At 48.6% G+C, this 26,114-nt stretch overlaps 1 long non-coding RNA gene across 2 annotated transcripts; it reads right to left on the bottom strand.

The window, feature by feature from the left end:
* Positions 1 to 689: 689 nt before the first annotated feature.
* On the bottom strand, positions 690 to 19,390 carry LOC308176104. 2 transcript variants are annotated; one of them, XR_013938075.1, is made up of 3 exons: positions 15,415 to 19,390; positions 14,733 to 14,822; positions 690 to 4,587 (listed from the first exon to the last, which is right to left on the bottom strand). It is a non-coding gene; the product is annotated as an uncharacterized lncRNA (long non-coding RNA). The 2 variants fall into 2 exon arrangements; XR_013938076.1 differs by having other exon boundaries at positions 14,733 to 15,630; positions 16,658 to 19,390.
* Between the last annotated feature and the right edge of the window lie 6,724 nt (positions 19,391 to 26,114).

Raw genomic sequence — 26,114 nt, 5'->3', positions numbered from 1 at the left:
GGTCTGCAATATTTTGAGCAGTTTTTCCATGTCTGTCAGTGGAGACTCCAGAAATGAAGTGACATGCCTGATAGCAAGCCTCATGAGACAGATCCTCCGCCGGTGTAAATCAGCAGCCGTCCCCTGCTCCCATTTATTACTGCGCTCACTTATGGCCCGTGCTCCCAGCTGTCCTGCCAGGATGGCAAGAAGCAGTGGAACAAATCCAGGTGTAATTGCTTCTCGCAGAAAAAACTGCAAGGAAAGCAAGCTCACTTAGCGAGCATAAATCTAGGTCTGATAGTTTTCTTTTCCTTGAAGGAAAGCAGAGTTATGATGCAAAGGCAGAAAGACAGGAATGCCATAAAACAGGTGAACAAAGGTGGATGGGTTTGCCATCTCACGGCCTTTTTTTCCTACATCCTCTTGCCACATCACAGCTAGCATAATGGACTTGGAGAAAACCTGAGGGAATGGCTACATAAACTGCTTTCTAAAGAGCCCGGGCTAATACTCACCATTACTTTGTGTGTTTTTTTTTTTTTTTTTCACCAGTGCCACTCCATTGATTTTCACTGCAGTGACACAACTGTAAAACAGGCTTAATGTAGTGCAGAATCAGACCTTATGTACCTAAATTTGTTTTTCAGAACTGCTTTTCTTACAAGGAAGAAGCATCCCCCCGACTTTAAAGGTAAGCTCCATATGTTCACTGCAGCATGAAGATCTGTGGGTATAAATCCTGTTTAGATGACTTTATAAAGCACCGATGTACTCCACAGCACCAGGATTTAACCTTGGGATGTTCATTTTCTGTAATGTGATTAAGGAGCCTTTCCCCCTGCACAGCAGATATCTAAGCGGTTTTTTGTGTACGGAAGAGGAGCAATTGTCCGGCTTTACGCAAATGAGGCGCTACTTCAGTGCTTGCCCTGTGAAGATACTTCAGTTTCAATGGGCTTCAAGATTGCACTTTTGTGTTAAGTGGAGCTGTGATCTTTTTCCAATGAGTGTTGCTATGCAGGGCCAATTTGTGACGTCCATTATTCTAAAATAAGTAACTTCTGCACAGCAGAAATATGCTCCACTTGCACTGCTAATCTGTCTCTCACACAAAGGCGTGTTTGGAAGAAAAGTTATTTATTGCAAGTAATAAATGCAGGTTCTCAAAAGCATTTATAACTTAGTTTCCAGAGTCAAGGCGCTCCAGTTTGAAATAATTTCCTTTCAATTTTCTGTATTTTCAATCTCTTTCCTGGCTGTTTTAGACCATATATCGCACACTTAATTATTCTCCAAAGGAGAGTCTCAGCCATTGAAAATAGAATATACTTAGCAAAATTGCTCATGCCAGAGTCTGTCCTTCAGGTATCAACTATTGCGTGCTATAAGACAGAAAACCTGGCTCCGTGTTAAATAAGCATGTCGCATTGAAGTCCCTAGCCTCACATGTGCAGGTTTTAGATCTCGTCTGTGTGGTTTCTCAAGTCTTCTCACCCACTGGCATGACAGTCCTCTGAATGTCCTCTGGTGGAGGATGGAAACTGCAGTTAACACTTACCCACTTTGGAATCAGAGCAGAGCTGGGGTGCTGTGGGATCGGAAAGCAGTTTGTCCGTATTTGTGTACAGGACATTTCCCTCTAGATAAGCTGCACCACTGTAAGAGCCGAGCTGTTGGAATTCTTCCCAAAAGAACCCAGAAACTTTCATTTCATTAGAAATCACGAGTTACTCCCTGTCCAGGGCTCCACTTTCTTGAGGCTAGAGGGCTTCATATGATTTTTATATGACTGTTCTCAGGAAGAGGAAATGAAAACATACCAGTATTTGGAACAGTTCATCAGGTTAGTTTGGGGTTTCTTTGTGGCTTTGGCCACGAGTTACCATGGGACCGGGAAGTGCAACTGAATAACTCCATGTCAGCAAAAAAAACGAGTGGTTTGCCCTCCTGTTGTGCTCCTGTGTGAAGCTCATTAGCGAGGCCGGCCCTTTCCCTGCAGCAGCAGCTGGCTGTGGATGTGCAGCTGCACAGCTCTGTGCCTTGGGCACGGGCTGACTGCAGCCTCGTGGTGTGAAGGGTTTGCATGGGGATGGAGCGCAGCTGCACCCCTCTCTTCTTCAATAATCGCAAACACATTTATAGCCACCCAAGTGGGTATGGGAACAATTAGCAAAGTGGAAAAGAATGTTTACAGCAAATAATTCATCGGCTTAAAATCCCTACCTGTCTGGTGCGTTAGGAGGGGGTGAAACCACACGCATTCCTGTTGTCTCTGCCTTGGGAGGGCAGGCAGAGCTTACGGTTCAAAGAGGTCACACAAAATCACTGTGGCAGTGCTGGGAATACCCGCATTTCATTCTCAAACTCCTTCCAGTATTTCATCCTTTCTGGCAGATTGTATTAGTCAAAAGAGGTTTCTCCTGTTCTCTGAGAGACCTTCTGCTTGACAGCTCTGTCCTCTGAGGAAACATTCATTCGCAACAAGTTTGGCTTGAATCAGTTTGGCTTGATTTTCATGTTTTCTTATAGCCCACAGCAAAACTTGTACCCCAGTGTCACTTGTTTCCACAAACATCCCTACAAAACGCAGGGCAAGCTGCGTTGGCTGCTCTCCACAGGGCTGGAGAACAGAAGACCCAGCCATACCAAGCAGTTCCTTAGCAAGGTGCAAAGTGCGTGCGAGACCCCAGCTCGGCAACTGAATTCACCAGGTATAAGCCGCCCACACATGCATCAGGCACGGGGCCGTATGCAGGAGGCTACAAGTAGCTGGTAGTACAACATGAGCTTGCACGTCCAGCCACTTACACGGCACTGGTGCATTGCTGCTGCAGCCTGTTTTAACTGGGCGATGGGTTGCATGGCTGGCATTTGTTATTGCAAAGTACAGCTGTGCTTACATTGCTTCTGGAGGAGGAGGAGTTCCTCCGGATGGCAGGGCTTTCTTGGGACCTTTCCTTCCCTATCAGCCAGGCTGCTGTAAGCAGCGTGTAAAGGGAGACTGCTAAAAGCCGTGAACTCGTCTGAAAAGGCATGGCTTGCTTCTCTTTCACTTCCCTCCTCTGGACATGGCTCCAATATGAAGCTGATATTTATGTGTTTATAACGTATACTCACAGGGGTGGCTGGAAAACACTTCAGGCACCGCGATCTGGTCAGTGCTTGTCCCAGGAGTGGTTTGAATCCAGCCTCACACTCTCCCATGAATATCTGGGGGGCCGTTGGATTCTCTCGTGCTTATGAGGCTTGTAGATAACTCACCATAACTTTTTTTGGCTTGTTCTGGAGGCTGGCAATTGAGCTTTGCTTCCAGAAAGCTTGAGTTGTTACTCCTGGGTTTAGCTAGCAAATATAAACGAGGGTTCAAGTTAGTTTACTTATCCATAAAAGATACGCTTTATTTTTTACAGCTATATATACACGTGTGTGTGTGTTTGTGCACACACATAAAAAAGAAATATGGGCTGTTCCCTTGGCCTCATCCCACTTTCCATGAAAAGAGTGTTCCCCTGGAAGCTGTAGCCGTTCATGTCTCGCAATCTGCCACCTGTCAAAGCAATCTAAGATTTACTAGTGACAACTGAGTGCTAATGCCTGCCATCCTTGCCCTGCAAATAGCCCATGCATTCCCAGTCCCCTGGCTCTTACGTCAGCTCTCCTCCCCACGATTAGTTCAATCCCAGCCAGTCACCCAGTGGCCATTTGGAGTGATTCACTCTTAGAAGTGCATATCTTCGACACTCACTAAAACTTCAGGGGGAAAATGAGTCATTTCATGTTATAGAAAGTCATATCTTGCCCTCGGTATTTCTATGTATACATGAGCGATAATCATTTATTTTTAGATAAATTTCTCCAATATAAATGCTGCTTGCTTCGATAAAGGTCGCCTTGAGAGCCACATGCTAATATTCGGCTTATTGCACGAACGCTGCAATACATTATTTATTTATTCATTCACTCACTCATCCGCAGCAGTGCAGTGGGATGACAGGGAGCTATAGCAGGAGTTCATTGTTGGGAGTCAGCCTGGAGACAGGGCCCCTGTTGCTAGGCTTATCTGTTGAAATGTGCTTTCAATAGTGCAGTGAAATCATCTCCTCTCTGGCATTTTCTTGCTGGTTTAATCACTTGGGTCTGCCTCCTCGACTGTCCGGTGATGAGTGTTTTCAGGACTCAAGGTCAGAAAACGCTGGCTTTTCAGGGAGCACTGTCGGACCATGTCTTTGTCATGGTGTCCTGGAGAAGCCCGGGGCCTTGTTCGGTCTCGTCACCATCCCAACAAGCCAGCGTTGCACTTGTGGGTGGGCCTGGTGTTGGTCCGGGTGTTGTGTCGTGCCGGTGCCACCCGCAGCAGCTTTGTGTTGGGACCTGTGGCAGTTTGGGGTCCTGCCACTCCTGACATTGCACCGACGTAGCTGAGCTGCCGTGCCCTCTGGATGGCAGGCCTCACTTTTCACACAATGCCCAGACACGGCAGAGCTCCTGCCCTGGGGCAGCTTGGTCTCACCTCGTCCCGTGTCCCCTGTGGAGGTTTATCCCTTGCCCCAGCAGTTCCCGATGGACTGGAGCAAGCACAAAACCTCCACCATCTCCTGAAGACATCTGTGGAGAAAGGAGGGGGATATCATCTGGACACGAGAGACATGTCAGGGCCCTGCCGGCAGGGAAGCGGGACAGCTTCCCACCATATTTAAACATCTTCAAGAAAAGGTCTCTTGAGTTTTATATGCATATGTGTGTTTATATTATAAATAATGTAAAAAATGGTGTTTAAAAATCCAGATGCATAGCTACGTGTCCCAGGGGGACGATTACTGAATTGTTGGTTTGTTCACTCCCAGGGAGGGGCAGTCAGTTGAGCTGCCTCATGTGCCAAGCTTGGCCCATGCCTTTCTCATTTGAGCCTCCTGCCCTGTGGCACACATCTGGGGGGAAATCCCAAGGCCTTTGCCCTTCCCCATGGATGTGTTCCTCTCCTCTCCTCTCCTCTCCTCTCCTCTCCTCTCCTCTCCTCTCCTCTCCTCTCCTCTCCTCTCCTCTCCTCTCCTCTCCTCTCCTCTCCTCTCCTCTCCTCTCCTCTCCTCTCCTCTCCTCTCCTCTCCTCTCCTCTCCTCTCCTCTCCTCTCCTCTCCTCTCCTCTCCTCTCCTCTCCTCTCCTCTCCTCTCCTCTCCTCTCCTCTCCTCTCCTCTCCTCTCCTCTCCTCTCCTCTCCTCTCCTCTCCTCTCCTCTCCTCTCCTCTCCTCTCCTCTCCAGCCCAAGGACAGAAGCACAGCATAAAACACAGCCCAAAACGTGACTCTCCCTCCTCCCCATCCTCCAGCAGTTAAATATGATTTTGGATGTAAACTATCCAGATTAAAGAGATATCTGGGATATTTTACCATCATGCTGGCTCCCAAGTTCAGTAAACACTATAAATCACGGGGCCAGATACAGCTCTGACTGAACTTTCACATCAAACTTTAGCTGGATGTTGAAATAAGGTGACATACCGATTTCAAGAGTTCTGACTTATCCCCTATTGGTGTTTATGTAAAGAGAGTTCAATGCGTGGTCTTATCCCTGCATCCCGGAGATACTGCCAAATGTTTCTCAAAGCGATGTTTTCCTGCTCTGTCTTGTGCCGGTCAGCAAATCTCCAGGAGGAGAACGGGGCTCAGACAGCATCTGTGTAGGAGCTGTTTGAGCACCGATGTTATCATTTTGGCTCAGGGTGACAGAACAAAATTATCAGAAAACTAAGTAACAGGCTCATTGTCTGCTCTATTTGAAATCATTTCTGGCAAATAACCGTATCACAGGCAGAAGACCAGACGTGTGGCAGAACAGAGCTGTGTAATGAATACGCGCAGTAAGGATGTAGGACCCGAGTGAGAATCAAGTCTGCGAGACGTCTGTCTACTTACAGTCAGGCTTTCTTGCTCCCTGCAGAGAACAGATGGAAATCCAAGGGAAAAGACAGACAGTGTAAGATAGGAGAGGTGCGCCCCAGATCTGACATTCAGTAGTTTGACCATTTTTACTGCAGCAGCACAACACATTCTGAGCTGGCGTAGCAGAGGAAGTAAGGCGAGTGCTTTGCATACCTCCGTTAGGACATATTTATGTTTTATGTGACTGGATGACATTAAACAGTGGTTCTCATCTCTTTCTGTAGCTGTGAAAGCTGGCAGGGTTCATGCTTCACTAGACCTGCTGGAGTCAACACATCAGCGAGGATGTCTTTGTTGTTTGGCAGCCATGGCCGAAGAAATTACCAAACCAGATGGAGCCGTGCAGTGCCTCTTGGTATTTTCCCTGCCTGCGGCTCAGCTGCAAAACATGCTCTCCCATCCTGCTTCTCCTACGTTTTTGACAGAGACAAAAAACTTTTCGAGGCTTTTTAATGGCTCCATTCATAGTCTTCAATTTTTTTTAAATCCTTTGTCCTCACTTTGCTTGACCTTTGTACGGTGGAAGACTTTGGATTTTATCCTTCAGGTCCTAAAATCAAGCATGACAGCTTTTGGTTGAACAGTGCCCTGTTAGGACAGTTTTGCCTCTCTAGATGTAAAGACATCAAGAAATGGGGATTGCACAGTGTCCCTTGGTAATGAGCTCCTTGATTGATTGCTCTCACTATTAGATGCCTGCTAGCACAATGTTTTTCTGAATTCAGTTTCCATCTGTTTGTCTTACACCTCCCTCGCCTGCTTTGTTAAAAAACATCTCCACTTTATCCGGCTTCCTTGGCGAGGCACCTGGGCACTTGCCTTTGACTGGCAGAGTAGAAATCCTGACTGAGCTGTTAATCAATGTCCACCTGCAATGGGCATTAGACGGAGACCTCTAAAAAAACTAATTTCTTCCACATCCTTGGTGGTGGAGGATGTTCAGCATCTCTCAGGCAACCTGGGCACTCTGGATGATCCCTTCATGTAAATGCTGTTTACTGGCACGTGGGCATTCCTGTCCCTGCCAACCAAAGGGCTGTCGCGTTATATCAGCCGTGTTAGGGGCTGCTTCTTGGCCACACAGCCGCCTCTTTGAAGGTAATTTGGGAACCCTGGGCATAGTGCAGAGGATTTGCTGGGGATAGTTTAATGGAGTCATATGAGGGAAATGAAAGGAGGGAAAGAGGACAGTACATGCCTAGAAATTATTCATGTTATTTATTTGTGGTGTTGCCTTTTTTTTTTTTTTTTAAATTAAAGCAACCCCTGACAGCCTTTTATTTACAAAGAAACATCATGTACTTATCAACAGCAGGAACACAGAACTGTTTGTTGAGCTGCGGCATTTTTAGCTCCTGCTCCCCTGCGCTGCTGATGAGACATTGAGAAATAGTTGTTTAGTGGCCTTAGAGTTGTGTAAATCATTTTAGTCAACAAAGTTGGCTGCTCTTTCGAGTTAATGTGCCCTTAAAATGTAACAACATTAGACTATTTGTTTTTGCAACGTTAATCTAAGTACTTATAAACAAGAAGCATCTACAAAAAGGAGTCTGCAAAGCACCGGCAAGTCCAGAGTGTGCAACAGTGTGCCCTGCACAGTGCCAGCCCTTCCCGGGGAGATCACCGTCCTGCTGAACTCTGTGGAAGTGTTTCCATTCGCTTCAGCATAATCAAGATCTGGCACAGCAAGAAAACAAGCTCTGGGTGTCAGCACACTCTACCTCTCCCAGACGTACAGAGGTGCATTTTGGCCCTTTGACAGCGTACATTTTATAATTAAAAAAAAATATATTTTATTCATGTAAATCACAAGTGGCTCCTTGAGTCCACAGAGAGAAAACGAAGATGCAGATCCCCACAGCTCTCCCATCAGGTCAGAGCCCCCTTTGTCCCATCAGTGAGAGCTACCTATGCCACGGAAGCATGTCAGCACAGCTTTCCTGCTGTACAGAGTCTATCTTGTATTTTGCAGCTTGAACTTCACTCTTTTTTCCTATTAAAGCCCTGCTGGGAGTATTCAGTCATGCAAAGTCGTTAAAGGCAGTGGCAAGGTTTCTTATTGACTTCAGTGGAGTTTGGATCGAGGCCATTTAATTAAGCCACAGAAAAACTGTTTTGCTGTCGTATCTTTTCCTGGTTTAACAATGTTACCCGGATAGGGTCGTATAACCTCCATCCTATGTGGCTAATAAAAATGGCAGCAAAAGCGACTGGCTGAATAGCCAGTGCCTGAATAGTTGCTGAAAGGTTGTTGCTGTTATTGGTCGAATCGTTTGTTGCCACTTCAACACTTTTTTTTTTCTTTCTTTTTGTTGGCAAAGCACCCTGTAACTTTCCCTTTTACTTGGGTGACTGAGCTTTGCCATCTGACATCGTGGCGACACAGGCTGCGTTTATACACCTCTGAAAGAACGGTCTTTGGATGAGCTGTACCCTGTTCCCCACCCGTCTTTTACCTCCGTTCTGCACACTGGACTTCTCTGGCAGGAACCACGAAGAGGCTGGTACGGGCCAGAGGAGAAGCTCCTGACCCTGACGTAAAAACTCACGCAGCCTCCTGTATTGTAGCTATCAGCTATCGTGGTCCCTGACTGCAGCTGGCTTCTCTCAAGTGCGTTTCCCCCGCAGTGATAACAACCGGCTTCTGATATGAGGACTCAAACGCTTCAGAGGAGCCCCAGCTCCTCTTTGAAAAACACTCAGTATCGCTCCCTCCTCCTGCGACGCTCATCCCAGGTGTTGCTGAGCTCCCAGACACCCGGGCAGAGGCAGCCTGAGAAGAGACCTGCTCGCAAGCAAAGGGCCGCAGGAGGAGGAAGGAAAGACCTGGAGGACCTGTGACGTCCTCTCACACCTTGCACAGACGGTCTGCTTAGGGTTGTCTTCTGAGTCACCCTCCGCAGCACAAAGGCGCAAAGAGGCTTTTGGAGAGGCTTTTCCTTTGTGCCGCCAGCCTCGGTGAGCGGCCGGACCTCCTTCCTTTGGGGCCGCCTCCTCTCTGGGAGGATGTCTCGGGACTTTGGCTCCCGGAGCAGAGCAGGGAAACAAAAGCAGAAACCGAACAGGGAAATCTATTTCCCATGGAAAACCATCAGAAGGAAAGGTTGCCAAGCCCATCCCTACCGTCCCTCAGTGACTGTAAGGATGAGGATAAGGCAGTGAGTTTCGTGTGAGGAAAAATAAAGGCCAGAAGCTTGGGAGGACATCTGAGGGATGCCTTCAGATAAACAGCAGGTAGCGGAAAGGGGCGGGCATCACCTTAAATAATGCAGACTCCAGAGGAAGGAGAGAGAAAATTTGGAGAGGGGGTAACAGGGGCGACTGAGGGTGAAGGTGCTCAGAGCATGGACCGCTGGGGTGGACGTGGGGAAGAAGAGTGAGCAGCCCTTGCAAAGGAAACGGCACGAGGTGGATTAGCAACGGGCTGGATGCGGAGGGATGACTCAGTAGTGATGCCTCCACTAGGAGGGTGGCGAGGGGGAGTCTCGAAATGCTAGTGCAGGGAGGAAGAGGCCGGACATAGGTGCAAGAAGGAAGGAGGAGAGAATGAATGCAATAAGACCTTCTGGTGGGAAAAAAAAAATAATAAAAAAAAATCTCCCTGCCCAAAACTGTAAGCAAATGAATTCAGAGCTATTCATGGCAATGACATCAATTCTTTGCTCCTGAAACAGCAATGGGAATAAGGGGAGAAAGTGGGAGGAAAAAGAGGAAATGAAGGAAATTAATTTTTGGCAGTAAAATTCATCATGAGCACTTAGGTATTTCTGGAAATGTTATTCCAAATTTCCCAAGCAGCGCGGGCCGTGGTTCAACGAGACGGTAAATCAGTTTTCAGGGCACTTAGCACCACTGCCCCCAGATCACACGAAGCAGCGCGCTGCTGTTCTCAGTCCCCCCTCTGCTGCTTCGTGTTGAGCAGCCAGCGCGTTTCTGGATGGGCTGGCGCTGTTACGGCAGCGGGCTGCGTGCTCCGTCAGGTGCTGCGTGTCCTCCTGCAGCGGGCGCGGAGCCAGCGTGACGGAGCCAAGCCGTGCAGATGCTGGACCCTGCGTTGAAGATAATTCAACGAGCGAGCGTGGACACTCCGGTTCACCGCCGTCCGGCCAGGGGAACGGCTGGCGCAGAGGGTTTTTTGGTGATGGGTTTTTTGGAAGCCTGTTGGTCCCCAGCTTTTGTTGAAATAAATGGGTTGGGACATGGGGGTCTTCTGGAAACCCCACTGGGTGTCTTTAAAATGTTTCTCCGAGTGCCTGGTTCCCGTCGCCTCCACAGGCTCAAGCATCTCTTTACCCCGTGGCCATGCTCACCCGGGTTATCCCCTCCTGGGGATGCGTTTGTCTGGCAGCTTGTCCTCCAAGGGCTTCCCCGCACGCATGAGGAACGCAGCAGAGCCGCGGTGGTGCCTGAGCGCCATCCCTACCTGGCCAGCGTCCAGGGCTGTATGGGGCAGGAAAGTCCTCGTTTGCAGAGGCTGCAGCCCGTGCCCTGAAACCAGAAGTGACCTCCTGGCCTGCAAGAAGCACTGCGGAGCCCGGCAGATGCTCACGTGGGGAAAGGAATTGCATCTTCAGCACCCAGCAGTGTGCAGGCAGCTTCGAGGCTTCCTTTGGCGATCCGTGGGTTTTGGAAATGGGCAGTACACTTTTTGGAGTGCTGTGCAAGCAGCAACACGATCAAGGGCACCTTAGGGTAGAAGCTTAGCTGCTGCAAGAAGCTCCAAGGATGGCGTGGAGTACAGAGAAAACACCTTCTTTTGAAGAATTTCCTGTCACGAATCTGAAAGGTTTCACACTTCCACAAGCCGAGGACCTTTAAAGAAGAATGTCAAGGCAGGAAAAGAAAGCCCCCCTAAATTGCTCTGGGAGGTGAGCCCGTAAGAGCCATCGCTGGCGCTACATCAACGTGACAGCACTGTAGGGTCAGGTGAGATCAGCCCTAATGGCATCCAACCGGGCGGACACCTGGGGAGCTGGTGTGAAAGGAGCACTCTGAGTTACTCCTGCCTTCATCAGGGTCGGCCCCTGACAGCCAGGCACTGATTCAAAGAGCTTCCCTCCCCTGAATGGTCCTACAAATATATGTATTTTTTTTTAAAACAGTGAGGAAATGAATGGCCATGCTGAGGACTAAGTGCTCCTCACGCCTGACCTCAGGCACGCTGGCTTTGCCCCAGCCCATGCCGGCTGCCGCCGAGGGCTCCTCTCCTGCTTTCTCCACATGCTCCCCTCGCCCTTTCCCCCGCTCCCTTCTCCTCCCTCCTCTCCCCATGATGAAGCCATCCAAAACTCAGTTCCTGCTCTGGCATGGAACAGGGAACAAGTGTTGAAATCCTGCTCCTTGCTTCTTTTCTCCGAAACGTAATTCTTGCTTGCTGGTCGCCTTATTCTCGGTATATCCCTGCTGGACCCCTCGCCCCTTTCCCCATTCCCAGCTGCGTGGAGATGTCCTTAAGGGACATGGAAGAAGACGTCAGTGCCAGAACAGCCTCCCAAGGGCTGGAAAAGGCCCTGAAGGCTCCTTGTTGGTGCCAGCTCCTCCCAGAGCAGCTGGAGCTGGCCGGCACGGAGCCAGGCACATCCCCTTTGTTCGCACCCACCAGCACAGGCTGCGGCTGATCCACGCGTGTGCACCCCACAAGCCTGCCCAGGGCTCCTGGGGAAACCCTTCAGTTGATGAAATGCTGTTCCTCATGTATTTTGTCTATTCCAACTCAGGATTTAAATACTGAAACAGATATCACAACAAATTTCAGCAGGATCTGTTCTTCTGGGTCTCAGCTTCTTCGCACCCCCAGCTGCTGTGTCCTCTAGAGCACGGCCATTTCCTTTGGGACCACACTTTGTGCCTTTTTTGATGTCTTTCTTTTGGACTCAGCCCGTGACAGGCTTTTAGCAAGATTCTTTCTTTGATAAGCTGTTTTGGCTTTTTTTCCATTGGGTTTTGCCCATGACAAAAGTGATTTACAATTGGGAATCCTTTTCTTGCCTGTTGTTTTTTTTTTTTTATCCCACGTTTCCTGCCTCTTGTCACCTTTATATTTAATTTCTGCTGGGCTGCCCTCTTTTATGTGTGCTTGCTGCTGCATCGGCCTCTTCAGTCAAGCTGACGTTCAGAAGTTTTGCTGGGAAAAAGCGATTATTTCCCAAACCAGGTTAGGTAGGCCAGGAAAAGCCACGTAGTAAGCAGAATTCGTACCCGCAGAAGAATACAGCTTATTTCATTCGGGGAAGACATTAAAATAAATCTTCCAAATCACCTCCTTCCACATAAAAGCTCAGCCTCCTTTAGGAGCCGTCGCTGACATAAATCAGGCAGCTTAGCTGCTGGTAGGGGCTCTGCAGAGCAGACAAGAGCTCCTCAGCACTCAGGCACAGCACCGTGTGCCTGCTGGTCTCTGTGAAGGAGCTCTTGCTGGCGGTGAAGGAGATTCCTCCCTCCCCTTTAACTATTCCTCCAAGAAAATGCTAATCTGAGTATGTTTTTAGAAGTGTGCTGTCTTTGCAAAATCTAACATTTGGACAGATCTCTTCCTTTAAGGCAGGAGGTGACATTTTACTCATGAAACACTTCACGCAACCCTGTCTTTTCCTTAATGGCTTGCCATAAAACATGTTAATCGCTTGCAGAACTGCATTTCTGTTACCACTACAGCTAAGATGAACACGGCCCAGTGTCACGGTAATATAATGTTGTACCTGTCCCTAAAACCAGACCTCAGAAAAAGTGTTAAAATATCTAACGGGCTGAGCAGGGTGCAGTAGGAGAGACGGGGCCTGCAGGAGCTCACCCGCTCAGACGGGAAGGTCATGCTGATGGGGCCCAAAACTGGATGCTATGTGAAGCAGCCCTTCTGCAAGCTATCTGAAGCCCTGAGCGGAGGCTGGGCACTGCATAAAGGCTGCTGCTGTCGATATTTGGGTGCTGGAGAAGAGCCCAACTCTGTGGGTGCAGACCAAACTCTGTCATTGCACCTCACTTCACCCAGCCTTTAAAGTGGGATAACAACAGCTGCTCATCTCCCAGCAAGATGGCGTTGGCTGTGTTTGGGTAATGTTTTAGGCAGGAAGTCTGAACACGCTTGGGGAAGCTCCATTTAATTGCTTATGGACTTAAATATAGCGAGTGTTTGTTGTTGTTTTTTTTTTCCCAGTGTTCTTACTGCATCTGCTAGCCTGGAAAACCTGCCCCCCTCTCACACGCACTGGCAACAGGAGACTGGTCTTTGACTCACATGCACTGGCAACTGGTCTTTGACTCGCAAGGGTGCAAACCAGAAGCCTCTCCTTCAGCTGAGCGGAGGTGTGTGATTGCCAGCCCTTTGTAAGCGAGAGGACGCTCGCTGCAGACTGTTGTGATTTGCAGAGCAAAAACATAGAGCTTAGTCATCAAAAACCGGGGTTAGTCATCACGAGCAATCTACCTTCCTCTGAAAAATCTAAGGAGGGATAAAAGTTTGGTGAGGTTTACAGGGCATTAAAAAAAAAACCACGGCTACCACAATTGCCGGCATTAATTCTCATCAGGTAGCCTTCCTTCCCCGTTTGATGCAGAGACGTACAGTTTCATGTCTGTCGCCAAACGCTTTAGCTCTGGTGCCCATAAAAGGTTTCTGCTGTAACTGTCTTGTTATCGGACCATCAATGTCCTGACACTTCCTAGTGATTAATCCTGCGTTGAAATGAAATTGAGTTTCCATATATTTGGCAGAATGACCCCAGGACTTCCTATTTGGGGAATACAAAGAATAAGGCATCTGCAGCCTACAGGAAGCCAGAGTCCCTGATTTCCTGCAGAGGCAGAACAAGAACAAACAGGGAACACATATTTCACAGCGGCAGTCGAAAGCGCACGTAAGAGCCCTGGCGGCCCCCATGATGAAAACAATTAGAAGGGGGAACATCCCTGGTCCCGAAATTATTTGTGGGTGTTTTGTTACATACACAATATGCCATTAGAAAATGGTTGTGGTTCAAGTTAATGCTTTTTCCAGGTGACCATTAAACTTTCCCTCGGCATATGTCTTATGCTTTGCATCAGCAAGATTGTGCTTGTAAAGCAAGTGGGTTTTACATTGCTACTTGCTGCGCTAGGCTCTGTAAATCCCTTTGTGCTTAGGAAAACACGGTGACATTTTCTTTGACAGCTCTTTAAATGAGCCCGGCCAGATTCGGGCTGATGTAAACTCCAGCGAAAGGGGCAGGAGGAGGTGATAACGCAGCAAATGCTATCTGTCGCCTAGGACCGGCTTGGAGTGGAAGGCACAGGGCAAAGTGGAGGCATCAGCCTGCCTTCTGGGGACGTGCAGCACAGCCTCCCGAGGAGAGAGGCACTGCTGCCTCTACAGAGCGACTTGGCGGCTCTACACCCACAAAATGAAACGCTTCAAAATGCTTCCAAATTGCTGGTTACGTCTTGCTCTAGTGGGCATCATCGACTTAAAATTAGACCTCTGTCTGAATAATACTTCTACCTGAATATATGCGCTTGTGTGCCTGCATGTGTATTTATAAATGTGCGTGTGTGTGCACAGACAGAGAAAAACCTGTTCTGGCCACCCGCTACATCGTGGAGCTCATCTTGGTTGTTGTAGTGTATTTACTTAGCGTGTTGACAGAGCTTTTTCAGGTGTCTCGTGCTCCTTCAGCACGGCCAGTTTTCCCAGAGTCCATGGTTCTGTTGCTGGTTCTTCTCATAACAAATTGCCTTATTCCTATCCTACACAGGTGCCACATCACCACAACCACTGTGCCTACGATTATCTTGCTTCCTACAGTTTTGCATCAGCAGAGCCCTTTTCAGTGCTTCCTCACCTGAACTGGAGTGAAAGATGGGAGACCTAGGTGCTGTGTGGTGTCAGGTTCGGTGTGCTTCCATGGGGAAAGGCTGGGGCTGCCCTCCTTCTGCAGGCAGAAAAGGAACAAGTGAGATTCCCTGGAAAGGTGCTTAACTCTGGGCGTTTTTAATAAACGTCACTCTAGAAACAAAATGCAAACTGTTGCTCTCCTTTAAACCACGCCTTTGTAAGGGGAACTGGTTTTGAAGCTCTAAACCTGACAGAAGACTCAGTTTCCTACAACAACATTTTTCTGAAAAGGCATCTTTAACTTCTTCCCTGAGATGTTCCCCTTGGAGTGGATATTTCTGTAGCTGATTTCTGAAAATATCAAATGCAAGAGGAATGCGGGTTGCGGCTCACAGGTCCTTACTAGGATGATATTGAGAAAATCGTGTTATATCAAGCACATCCCAAGATAAACACAGAGCTTTTTGAGTGAACTAAGGACAAATTTATGCCACAAAATGCAGCTTGCCACTGAAATGCCAGAGGCAGTGGGAATCAAAGCTGGTCCGCCCATGTGACACAGGTCCTGGATGCAGTCTGGACATATTGACTTGGCCGCTGATTGGGGTTAACGAGCCCTTTTCTTAATTGATGCTCTTGTCATGTGGACTTGGTTTCCCCCTCAGTCTGGTAAAAGGCTCAAGGAGTACCTGTTTGTGCTGAAGTCTGGAGGGTGCTGGGGACACAGCTGGGAGCAAGAGCGTCCGCAGTGCGAGACGGGATCCACAAGGCTCTCACGACACTCTTCCGCATCTGCAGGGAGCTGGGCTGCACGGCCTCGTCACTTTCTTCTCAGCTCCGAGTTTTACAAGGCACCATGTGTCCCTGTGTCTGGCAGAGGGCTAGCCGAGTCTCTCCCAGTTATTCTGGAATTGGAAAAGTACAGACACATTTGTGCAGTGCTGCCAGGCCCTGTGATTCTGTATGCCTTGCAATATTTGATTTTTGTGCTCTCAGCTTTTGCTCCCAGATGAATTTAATGGAATTCTTGTTTACATTAGCAAACAAGAAGGAAGAAAAAAAAAAAAAAAAGAAAAAAAAGCACCCCAGGTGTCTGGTCTGCCTGGCAAAAAGGAGAGTGGGGACCCATGACACAGGCCCGTGTCCCAGCTGTTAGCGCTGGGCTGGGACACGTCACCCCCCCGAAAGCTGTGGTTCCATCACTGAACTATAGATACTGTCGTAAATAACCCCTGCTCGATAAATCAGACTATAAAATGACTGCTGTTCTCTCTCGCTGCAGTCCACCCCCGTCCGTGCATTATCTCATCATCCCTTTCTCTTACAATAATTGCGCTTCCCTGCTGACAGCTGCTGGTGGTTTTCCACTCTTCCAGGGGAAAGCCTTCAGGGAGAGTGCTCGGCGATCTTCCCTGGGGAGAGCCCGGTGGAGACACCAGGGATGCCCTGTAGGATCTTTCCCCAGCACACGTGGGGTGGTGGACAGGCCCCCAAGCTGCACGGTGGGGGAGCCACGGCTGCATGCCCCGTGCTGCACGGGATCTAGGCACCTCCACCATTGTCAGCAAGGGACAGCCCTTGCCCACCAGGATGGGCTAGGGCTCTCCACCATCCCTTCCAGGCTTGCTCCTCCATGTGTGTGAGTTACCACTCCAGATGACCTCCGTTAGCAAACCCTCTGAGCAGCCCCACGGCCAGGCACACCACCCCGGCTAACCCCAAACATGGTACCCTATCTTCCACAGCCCTGGGATCATCCTTATCACAGCAACACTTCATTTTTGGTCAAAGGGAGTGCTAGCCCTCATGGGGGCACCTTGAAGACAGTGATTCTTTAAGGGAAAGGTTGCTGGTTTGCAACTATATACAAACTCAGATTATCTTCTTCAGCGAGTTTCTACTTTTATCTTTCTATTTCCTCTCAAAACCCACCGTTGTGAGTGAATCAGAGACACGAGGCAGATCTGGAGATGAAGAAGTCGTTCTGCTGCTGCCTCTCTTGGTCAAACACCATTCCTCCTGTGATCACATCAGCTGCTAGCATCCCCTCTCCTGCCTGTCTTGCTGGCACCAGGCTCTCCTGCTGGGGCTCCCAGGCTTCACGTGACGAGAAGCAGCAGCTACCTGTGGCACTGCTGTGGCTACTCTGTTTGCTTCTGTAAGCCGTAGGGTAGTAAAGCATCTCAAGATGCTGTTTCCGTGTGAGCAACTGGAAGTGGCTGTAAAGCTGCGTGTGGCTTTGATGAAATCCAGGCATCTGAGCTCCACTGCTTCACTTCTGAAAAGGGGTAACTCTGTGGAAGTTATCATCACAGGCTTCTAATGTGCATTGCAAATGGGAAATGCCGTATTCTTCTCAGTGGTGTGACTCTACTGATGTAATCATTAACAAAGAATTTCGTCAAAATCACTCTTGTGTTACAAAGGTGTGAGTGATCAGAGAATCCGCCTGATATGGCAGAAATGATAAAGTTTTCCTGATGCAGCACATAAAGAGCCAAGCGAGTATTGTCTTTCTTTACACCTCTTCTATCCCAACATAACTCCATTATTTCGACAATTACAGGAGGGGTGTGGATCTCCCGGGAGTAATTTCACCTTTATGGTTCTTGAAATTGATGACACGTGTGCGTTTCCAGCAGCTCAGCTGTGACAGTTCAGCAAAAATTAGTTCTACACAGAGCTGATGAAACCGCACGTACAAGGGTCATTAACAGGCAGCGAGCAGTCAGTTCTTGTTTGCATAGTTTCAGAGACTGTTTGGAGTTGGAAACCCATAAATGAGTGATAAGATCCTTTGAGGAAAGAGATTGTTCAGCTTTCTATCCTTGGCCAATCTCAAGCCCGAGTGAGGACTGTGGTGGCAAGCAGCTTTCGCGGGGTATCTCCGGTTGGTCCCCTGCTTGGTGGCACAGAGGAGATCAGCTCAGAGGAAGGCCTGATCTTGTCGCAAGAGATATTTTCACCTCCCTCCTTGTTCCTCTCAGTCAGTCCCTCTTGCGTAGACTCTGTGACTGTATCTATTGTATTGATCTTATGCCCCTTGGGTCTGAAAAGAAGTTGGGATTTTCTGCTTACAGTTAGGAATGGGTGGATCACTTCAAAACTTTTATCCTAGAAAAATGCATTCCAGGAGCAAAAGACATTGCTGGATCTTGTGTGAGGTTTCATGCAGTTTATACAATGCCTGATACAAATAAAAAGTGTTTGAGTACGGAAACTTCTGGTCTGCACTGTAGGTTTGGCTGCTAGAGAGCCCTTCTGTGCTTCAAAGCTTTTCTAAGATGTCAAACATTTTGAGTTAATTAGGGTTAGGAGCTGTTTCGCTGTTTGAATTTCTGACAGCAGAGAGTTAAATAAAGCTTTGCTTACAAAGTCTTTCACTTAGAAATACACACAAAGCTGTTCAGTGTTAATTCCCACGTTTGCTTTAAGGCTTGCGGGAAGGCATTTTCTCTCTTCTCAATCTTTATGAAAGAGCTCCTCCAGGTCTTTATTTGCCTTTCTTTCACAGCAGAGTTTGTCTAGGCTTGGTGGGGATTGTGCTAGCTTTGCCATCAAGTCTGTAGGAAGACAAATAAAACACTTTCTAGGTGTGTGCCAGCTCCTCAGGATGATGGCTAACAGAGGGGTGGAGATTAAAATTTACTAGCGGTACTGGTATGATTTATGGGTTTGCAGCTGTCTTCTGGCAGAGCATTCAGAGAGAATATTAAGAAAGATGCAACACTTTCAAATTGAAAAAAAGGATCCAGGACTGTGATGTGAGTTAAATGATGGTGTCTTTGCCAGGTTTATTCCTGAAATTTTCACTAACGCCATAAGAATTTTATGGAAAAGATCTATAGCCCTTCTTTATTATTAGGGAAAAGACACTAAAACTCAAAAAGAAAAATGCCTCCTGGGGAAATGTGAGTAAGCTCACTCCTCTATGCCATCTAACGGGTCAATCAGGATATCCTGGGCCTCTAAAACAGATACACTTTCTCTTCCCGTGGCCTACCATTTGGGACTGCAGAAAGGCAAGTCTCACTCCCACTCTAATGAAGGAAAGCACTCGGTTAGTCCCAGCTGGTGTCCCTCACCCCACCAGGAGGCTACGGGACCGCAGCCCAACACCTTGCGGGAAGCCTCCTCGAGGTAGTCCCCAGCGGCTCTGGCAGCTCCTCCTCTCTCCCGTGACCACATGCCAGCACGTGGCCTTTTGCACAAGCGGCTGCCACTCGTCCGTGCCTGCAGAAGGAGCTGCCCCATCCCCGCACCCTGCTGTGATTGCCACAGCGCAGGGTTTCCGCCAGGCAGGCCACTCATCTGCTGCTGGAGGCTGAGCTCCAAGGGTTCCTGGTGGCTGAGAGCTCAGCCTCCTACAGCAGCCCCCAGACCTCGCCAGGCCATGGCCTCGGTCCCACGTATGGCTTACAAACCGGTTGCGACTGCTGAGGAGGTGCAAGGGGATTTGCATGTCTCCTTTGAGACGTCTTTACCCCAAGGCGCTGCCTTGGTTGGGTTGGAGATCCAGGCTGTGACCTGGCATCTCCCGCTGACTGACCGGAGGCATCTGTCCCTGTCCCACCACATGAGAGGACATTTTCCGTCGTGTTTTGATCAGGCATTCCAAGGACACTGTGGACAAAAAGAAGATGAGACAGAACTGGGGACCACATCAGCCGGTGAGTCACACAGGGGATATTTGAAACGGGTCAGCCCCCCTCACTTACACATCCTGTCTGAGGGGCATGTTCAGCTCTTCACAAAGTGTCTGTCCCATGGTAAGGCAGGAGACTACAGGCACCCTGCTTTATCAGCCTTATCCTTTTCAATCACGATGATCTAATTAAATGAGGTTTTCCAAGAAGCAGCTGATTTCCACAAAAAAAAAATAAATTACTGGAAGCCTGGCCCAGAAATGAGAAGTCACTCAAAGATGTGGCAGAGTGAATGCGTTGTCTGCAAATAAAGACTGTTTTCAGCTGGAATGTCCAGAACTAGTTCTTAAAATATTTAAATGGAATTTCAAGGCTAAAGCTTAGGATTTTGCTAGGATGTAGAACATTCCTCCTCTGTTTGCCTTTTTATTTAAATAATCACTGAATGAGATACTAAGGTCTTGCCTCAACTGGAAAAAAATGCAGTAAAATGTTTTATATCAGAGTAGCAAAGCAGGCAGCTTCCAGCAGACACTACTATGTGACACTGGAGTCTTATATTGATCTAACTTATGCCTCTTGGGAATAGCTCACATTTAAAATGAAATCTAAAAGGTCATATTTTATACTGGAATAGGGGCACTTACATAGAGAAGAGATCATGGTGTAACTGCACTGCATACCTGGCTGCTAATGCTATACCTACCTGCAGAACTTATGTTATATGTAACTGTTAGTACTTCCCTATGCGGACAAGGTCTTTGAGATTGCATGAAGGAGTAATTCCAGATTTAAATTTTGCCACAACCGCAGGCTTGAGGCTTCTTCATATGCGTAAGGGTTCAGGCCCTCATCTGGGGTAAGCTGATGCCACTCTATTGATTTCAGAAAAGCTAAACCAATTTACAGCAGATGAGAATCTGCTGCAGATTTCCCAGCTGCCCTATCAAAAATCTTCTCAGATCATTGACTGAGGGAAAAAAAAAAGGTCTCGCCTGATTTCAAAGAACATAATAGACCTTTAATTTAATTGGCTTAATTTTATTGGCAGCTATTGTATGATGAAATGAAAACAGATGATCTGAATGAACAAGGAAAGGTTAGATGGGAGTAACCCATTAGCAAATATCAGGGCATCATCCTATTGTCCTCATTTAATAAAGGAACGGGTCAGTAAGTACAATCATAAACATTTTTACATTTTAGTGAAGATTTATTTGACATCATTACTAGCAGAGATGGATTCTTGGAAGAGCAGATGATAAAACAGTCTAGCAGACGAGAAGCTAGCTCCTTTATCTGGCATGAAATGGCACATCTTTACAGATTGTCCTGTTTAATTTCACCTTTTATAGCAGCTGAGCTATTACTTCAGATTGCTGTGGGATATTTGATATTTTTTAACATTCCTTTGATCATTTTTCTTTACCTGCAGCTTCTACTGCCTGTTCTGAGTGACCTCTGCATAGATGTAACTTGATGTACATCATACTTGAGAGAGAAAGACTAAGAGAGGGAAATGAGTTTCTTCTCAAGAGTTTGATCCTGTGTAAAGCTTCAGATCCAAAGTTTATGATCATTTAACATCCAACTGCATCAGTGCTCAGACAACACAGGATACAGCTCAGCTTGCCAGGACCTCCATGGGCATGTTATTGAACCATATTGTTGTGGTCACCATCCTGCTTCACTCCCAGGTCTCCCACCTTTCTCCCAGCCCTCAGCATTGCCTCTGGGTGCTGCTGAGCTCTGCCAATTGTTCTTGCCAGCTCCTGAATTAATAGGACCAGGCTGAACATGATGCGGGGCAGGTGGTGTCCCTGAGGAACTCCTGGAAGGGCCATCAAGGTGGGCAGTGGACATGGGGCACCATGGAGCGGGCCAACAAAGCAGTTTACCTGCAGTCCTTCAGGTCTGAAAGTGATGCATTGGTTTGGAAACCTGACCACCACATTAGGCCTTTTCTCAAGAAGCAGCTTCTCCCAGTGCCTTCTCATCATGACATGTATTAAATGGTCCTACCTCACACGTTGCAAAACCAGGCTTTCAGCTGTCTGTGGCTTGCTGGAAGTCTGTCCAAACAGGATTTAAGAGCATCACTGAAATCTCATCCAAGGACAAGAGTACCCTGAGGGAGAGAACAAATATCACATGCTGTGGAAGAAAGAAAATTCAGATCAGATGCAGGGAACAAAAGTGATTCCCCACTTAATTCTTTGCCTGCATAACTCGCCAGTGGTGGACACCATTTGTGCAGGAGCAGAGGAATTTTAAACAAAAGGCTGCCCAGACCTACCTTGAAAACAAAACTTTTGTGGATCCCTACCTGCAAATAAATGCTTTTAAAATCAGGTTGATGCACTAAAATCATAGTGTTTTCTTTACTTTAGCAGGACTTGGTGAGAGCTAAGAAATGTATGGATGCAGCTACTTTCTGTTTGTGCCTGCTGGGGGTAGATCAGGCCCCGGAGGCACAAGGCCTGCAGGCTCAGCCTTGCTGCAAAGATGAAAATGGCCGCCCCGACCTGGCTGGGGCAAGCCAGTGTCACACCAGCTCAGCACGGGTGCCACCAAGCCCCAGAGGGGCTCCCCGAGGAGGACTTACCAGAAAGGGCCACCCTGTTATCAGGGGGGTCCTCTTTCCTGTCACAGCACCCCTGTGGGTCTGCCACGGGGCGGTGTGGAGACTGTTGGGGTTTCCGCTCTGATTCCTTCTCGCCACTCTCCCCATCTTCACTGAATTGCTCAAAGCTGGCTCTGCGCTTTCAAGGCACCGTCCCCAGCCGAGCCTGAGGGCCAAAAAGACACGTCTGCTATTGATAATAGAGAGTGTTACCGACATGGCAGTACAGTGACACCGCCTGAGCTGGGCTTGACCACCGCAGAGCTGATGACGCAGCAGCAGCTTGTTTTTCTACTGCTCCTGCCCTTTCTCCCAGTGTGCTCCCCTTGGGCTCCAACTAAAAAGAGATGAATAAATGAAGATTATCCTGGGAAACCTTTCCTTGGTGAAATTTCTCATTTTTGTCCGCAAGAGACCCTCTTGCAGGTTTGAATTAGGGCAGTGCAGGATCAGGCCTGCTTGCTGAGGAGGGCGTCCTGGGCGCAGGGTGGGCTCCACAGAGGAGGGCTGTTCCCCACACTGCACCGCGGGATGGAGGAAAATCAGCTTGTATCTTAACATGTTTGGCCTGGCAGGCATTTCAAAGGCTTCTCCTCTGAATCAGGGCTGCAGGCACTGCCTACATTTCCTTTTCGCAGAAATTGGCAGGTTGAGCTATGCTAAATTCCCTAATCCTGTTTATCTGCTACCACCTTCCCAAGAGGCACAAGGCTCCAGTGGCCTCTTTGAGCTTTCCTCTATGCAGTTACCAGAGTTATATTTGCCTGTTTGAAGGCCAAACACAGCCAGGACAAGGTAATGGCTGTTTGGGGCCCTCGGCACTCCAGAATTTGGCATATCATTGGGCAGTAATGAAGGCAAAAATGATAGCACAAAAAACTCCTTTTTTTCTTTCCTGGAAAAATAAATTCCACAGCAAATTACTTGTGTCCAGGGCAGATGTTAGGCATGTAAAAATAACCCATTGCCCAGGCCTATGAGCAGCAAACTGATGACTTAAGGGAGGAGCTGGTCATGCTGTCCCTTGCCTTTCCCCTACTGCCCTGTTGGTGCCGTGCTGTCCTGATGGGACAGCAGGAGGGCTGGCTGGGCTGGGATGAGGCTGCAGGCAGTGGAGCCTAGGGAACCTCTTTTCTGGGCCATTATCTCGGTCTCGGTGCTGTTTGGTGTGGGGACGCTGCTCTGTGCTGTCCCATCTGCTGAACTTTGTATCCCCAAGGGGAAGCAGAAATTAAATTACGGCTGTCCTTAACCTTTGCACAGGGAAGTTCGCTTCTGTGCTTGCCAGGGAAGAGCGCTGAGCTGGTCCTCAGGGTTTCTGCTCAAGGCCAGGTGCCCGCCGGGGCAGAGGGGCACTGGTGGGCGATGGGGCCTGGGTGGGCTGGTGGGAGTGGGCCGGGTCACACAGACACCAAGTCAGGCACTGTGCCTCACGGGTGGAGGAAGAGCAAGAACAGCGTGAAGGAGGAGGAGCGAGGAAAGGTCTCTCTTGTGGGGCACTACACAAGCTCTGCGCCACGAGGAGTGATGCCCACCTCCAGGATCACCAGCCCTCCATGCAGCAGGTGGCTGTTGGCCAAGGCACGTGGAAGCTGCTGGGGCAGTGGTGTCTCACCCCTCTTCCCTCCTGGCCTACAGGAACTCTGTGCACGCATCCCTCACTCCATGAGCTCCTCAGCCAGGGTCCAAGTCAGGGAGCATGGGTGCTAAAAACTTAGCAAAGTTTGCGTGTGGGTATTGACTGGGCAGGGATCCCGGCTGGGTGTGATTCACCTTCCTTCCCCCTCAAGGGAGGTGCATTTGGGAACCTATCACCGGACTGGTAGCAGCTCTGCAAAACACTGACTGTCTTCTTGTGGGGCTAAATGAGGAGGCTACCTCAAGCACGTTTCTAAAATCAGCCTCTTTCTCTTATTTACGACATTATTTTGCGTAATGAGCGCTGCTCGTGAGCCTGTTCTCTGGGATGGCATACTGAAGGACCATATGTCACGGTTTGGACTGCCAGCACATCAACATTGCAATCATTTGCAGACTGTTTTATATTTCTTTGAGTTGGGAATCTGTGTAATTAGCTCCCCAGAACAGCCGGGGAGAGGAAATGCAGTCTGTTATTTAGGCAGAATTAACATCCTTGTTCTCCGTATTGTGATCCTTAGTTTCCTAGCGCTGCTGCCAGAGTGGTGAAGAGATCAGTGTTGAGATATTCGTTCCTTGATCCTGCCTTCCTTGCAAAACTATTTCTGCTGCTATGCTAGGCTCTCCTGAGGTTCCACGGACTGGTACAAGGCGTGCTGGTGCTGTAACTAATAAATGCGCACTGCAAGTTGCACTGAAAGATTTGTAGTCACCAGCAGAGTTTTCAGCAAAAGGAAAAGCCCCAAAACACTTATGCTCACCACAAGCACATCGTTTTGCTGCTGTTTACCACATTTTTCTCCAGCCTCCCAGCAGGGTCCTGCTAGAATATCCTACCCTTTGTGCTTCAGACCTGATAAATAAATCTTTACTGACCTGCTGTGGCAGAAGCCATCTATGAATATGACAGTGGGGAAAAGTTACATTATTTTAGTAGGTTAACAAGCCTGCTTGGGCTTCTTCCCTGTCAGCACTTGGCCTGCTGCCAGGCATGTGATTGTCGTGTTACGCTTTCCATTTCTATTCTGCCGCTTTATGCAGGCTGATTGTTAGCTCTGCTTATAAACAGCCAGAAAACAGGAGGAGAGCACTCTTGTGAAATAGCTCCCACTCTGCCCTGGGTGGAAAGGGGAGGCAGGTGTGTGCAGATCCGCTGGGGGGGCGGATGGTTAGGGCTCGGGGCAGTGCCTCAGCACAAGCACTGACCCAACTCAAGGGCATCATTCGATGTACGTGCCTACAAAAGGAGAGTTTGCTTTGTGTCATTAAATAGAGTATGTCTCCCAAGCACATTACTAGCAAGTGTTTCCAGTGCTCAATTGGCCTCGATGTCTAAGACAACCTTGGCCAGAGTTTTTCCTGGTGCTGGGACACCTCCCTCTGTCTCTTTCTTCTTCACCCCTGCACTGGCTTGAGCACAAGTTCTCTGTTGCTTGGTAAATGGTGAGTTGAGGTCAAACAAAGAAGCGTGGCCAGCAGGCCAAGAGAGCTGATTCTTCCCCTCTGCTCTGCTCTTGTGAGACCCCACCTGGGGCACTGCGTTCAGCTCTGGGGCCCCCAGCAAAAGAAGGACATGGAAGTATTAGAACAAGACCAGAGGAGGGCCACAAAGATGCTCAGGGGGCTGGAGCACCTCTCCCATGAAGACAGGCTGAGGGAGCTGGGGTCGTTCAGCCTGGAGAAGAGAAGGCTCTGGGGAGACCTTATAGTGGCCGTCCAGTACCTAAAAGGGCCTGCAGGAAAGCTGGGGAGGGTTTCTTTGTCAGGGAGTGCAGCGATAGGACAAGGGGTAAAGGCTTTAAACTAAAAGAGGGTAGGTTTAGATTAGATATAAGGAGAAAATTCTTTACTCAGAGGGCAGTGAGGCACTGGCGCAGGCTGCCCAGAGAAGCTGTGGGTGCCCCATCCCTGGAGGTGCTCAAGGCCAGGCTGGATGGGGCTTTGGGCAGCCTGGTCTGGTGGGAGGTGTCCCTGCCCATGGCAGGGGGGTGGAACCAGGTGGTCTTTAAGGTCCATTCCAACCCAACCCCATCTGTGGTCCTGTGGTTCCATGATTCTATGGCCCCTCAAGCACAAGTAGGATAAATCCTCTTCTCTGTCTAGCCAAGGCAGCTCTTACAGGAATGAAGCCATCTTTGATATTCCGCTCAGTAAATTCAATCAAAATTGGCCAGGAGGTTCAAAAGCTATTAAAGTCAGGGAGGAAGGGGATCAGAAGGGTTGTTCTGTTTCCATAAGAAAACAGGCAAGAAGGTGTGTGAGTTACAGAAAAGGAATGGAAATGATGAGGTGCAATATTAGCATGTTATAGCTTATCCTCCCTTCCATTTTCAGACAGCCCGGCTGGGTTTCGGTAGCTGGCCTGCAGCTGACCCTCTGACATTTAGCGTTTTGCTATATTGACAATGCTTCTGCAGATTTAATATCATTTTGGCCCCGCTCCTGCTGACACTGTGGCAGCAGCACTGGGCCCTGGATGTCG

Source organism: Anser brachyrhynchus (assembly GCF_964034855.1).
Source record: "Anser brachyrhynchus genome assembly, chromosome: 1".
Lineage (NCBI taxonomy): Eukaryota > Metazoa > Chordata > Aves > Anseriformes > Anatidae > Anser > Anser brachyrhynchus.
The sequence above is the reverse complement of the archived record's forward strand: the minus strand, read 5'-3'. Positions and strand labels throughout refer to the sequence as shown.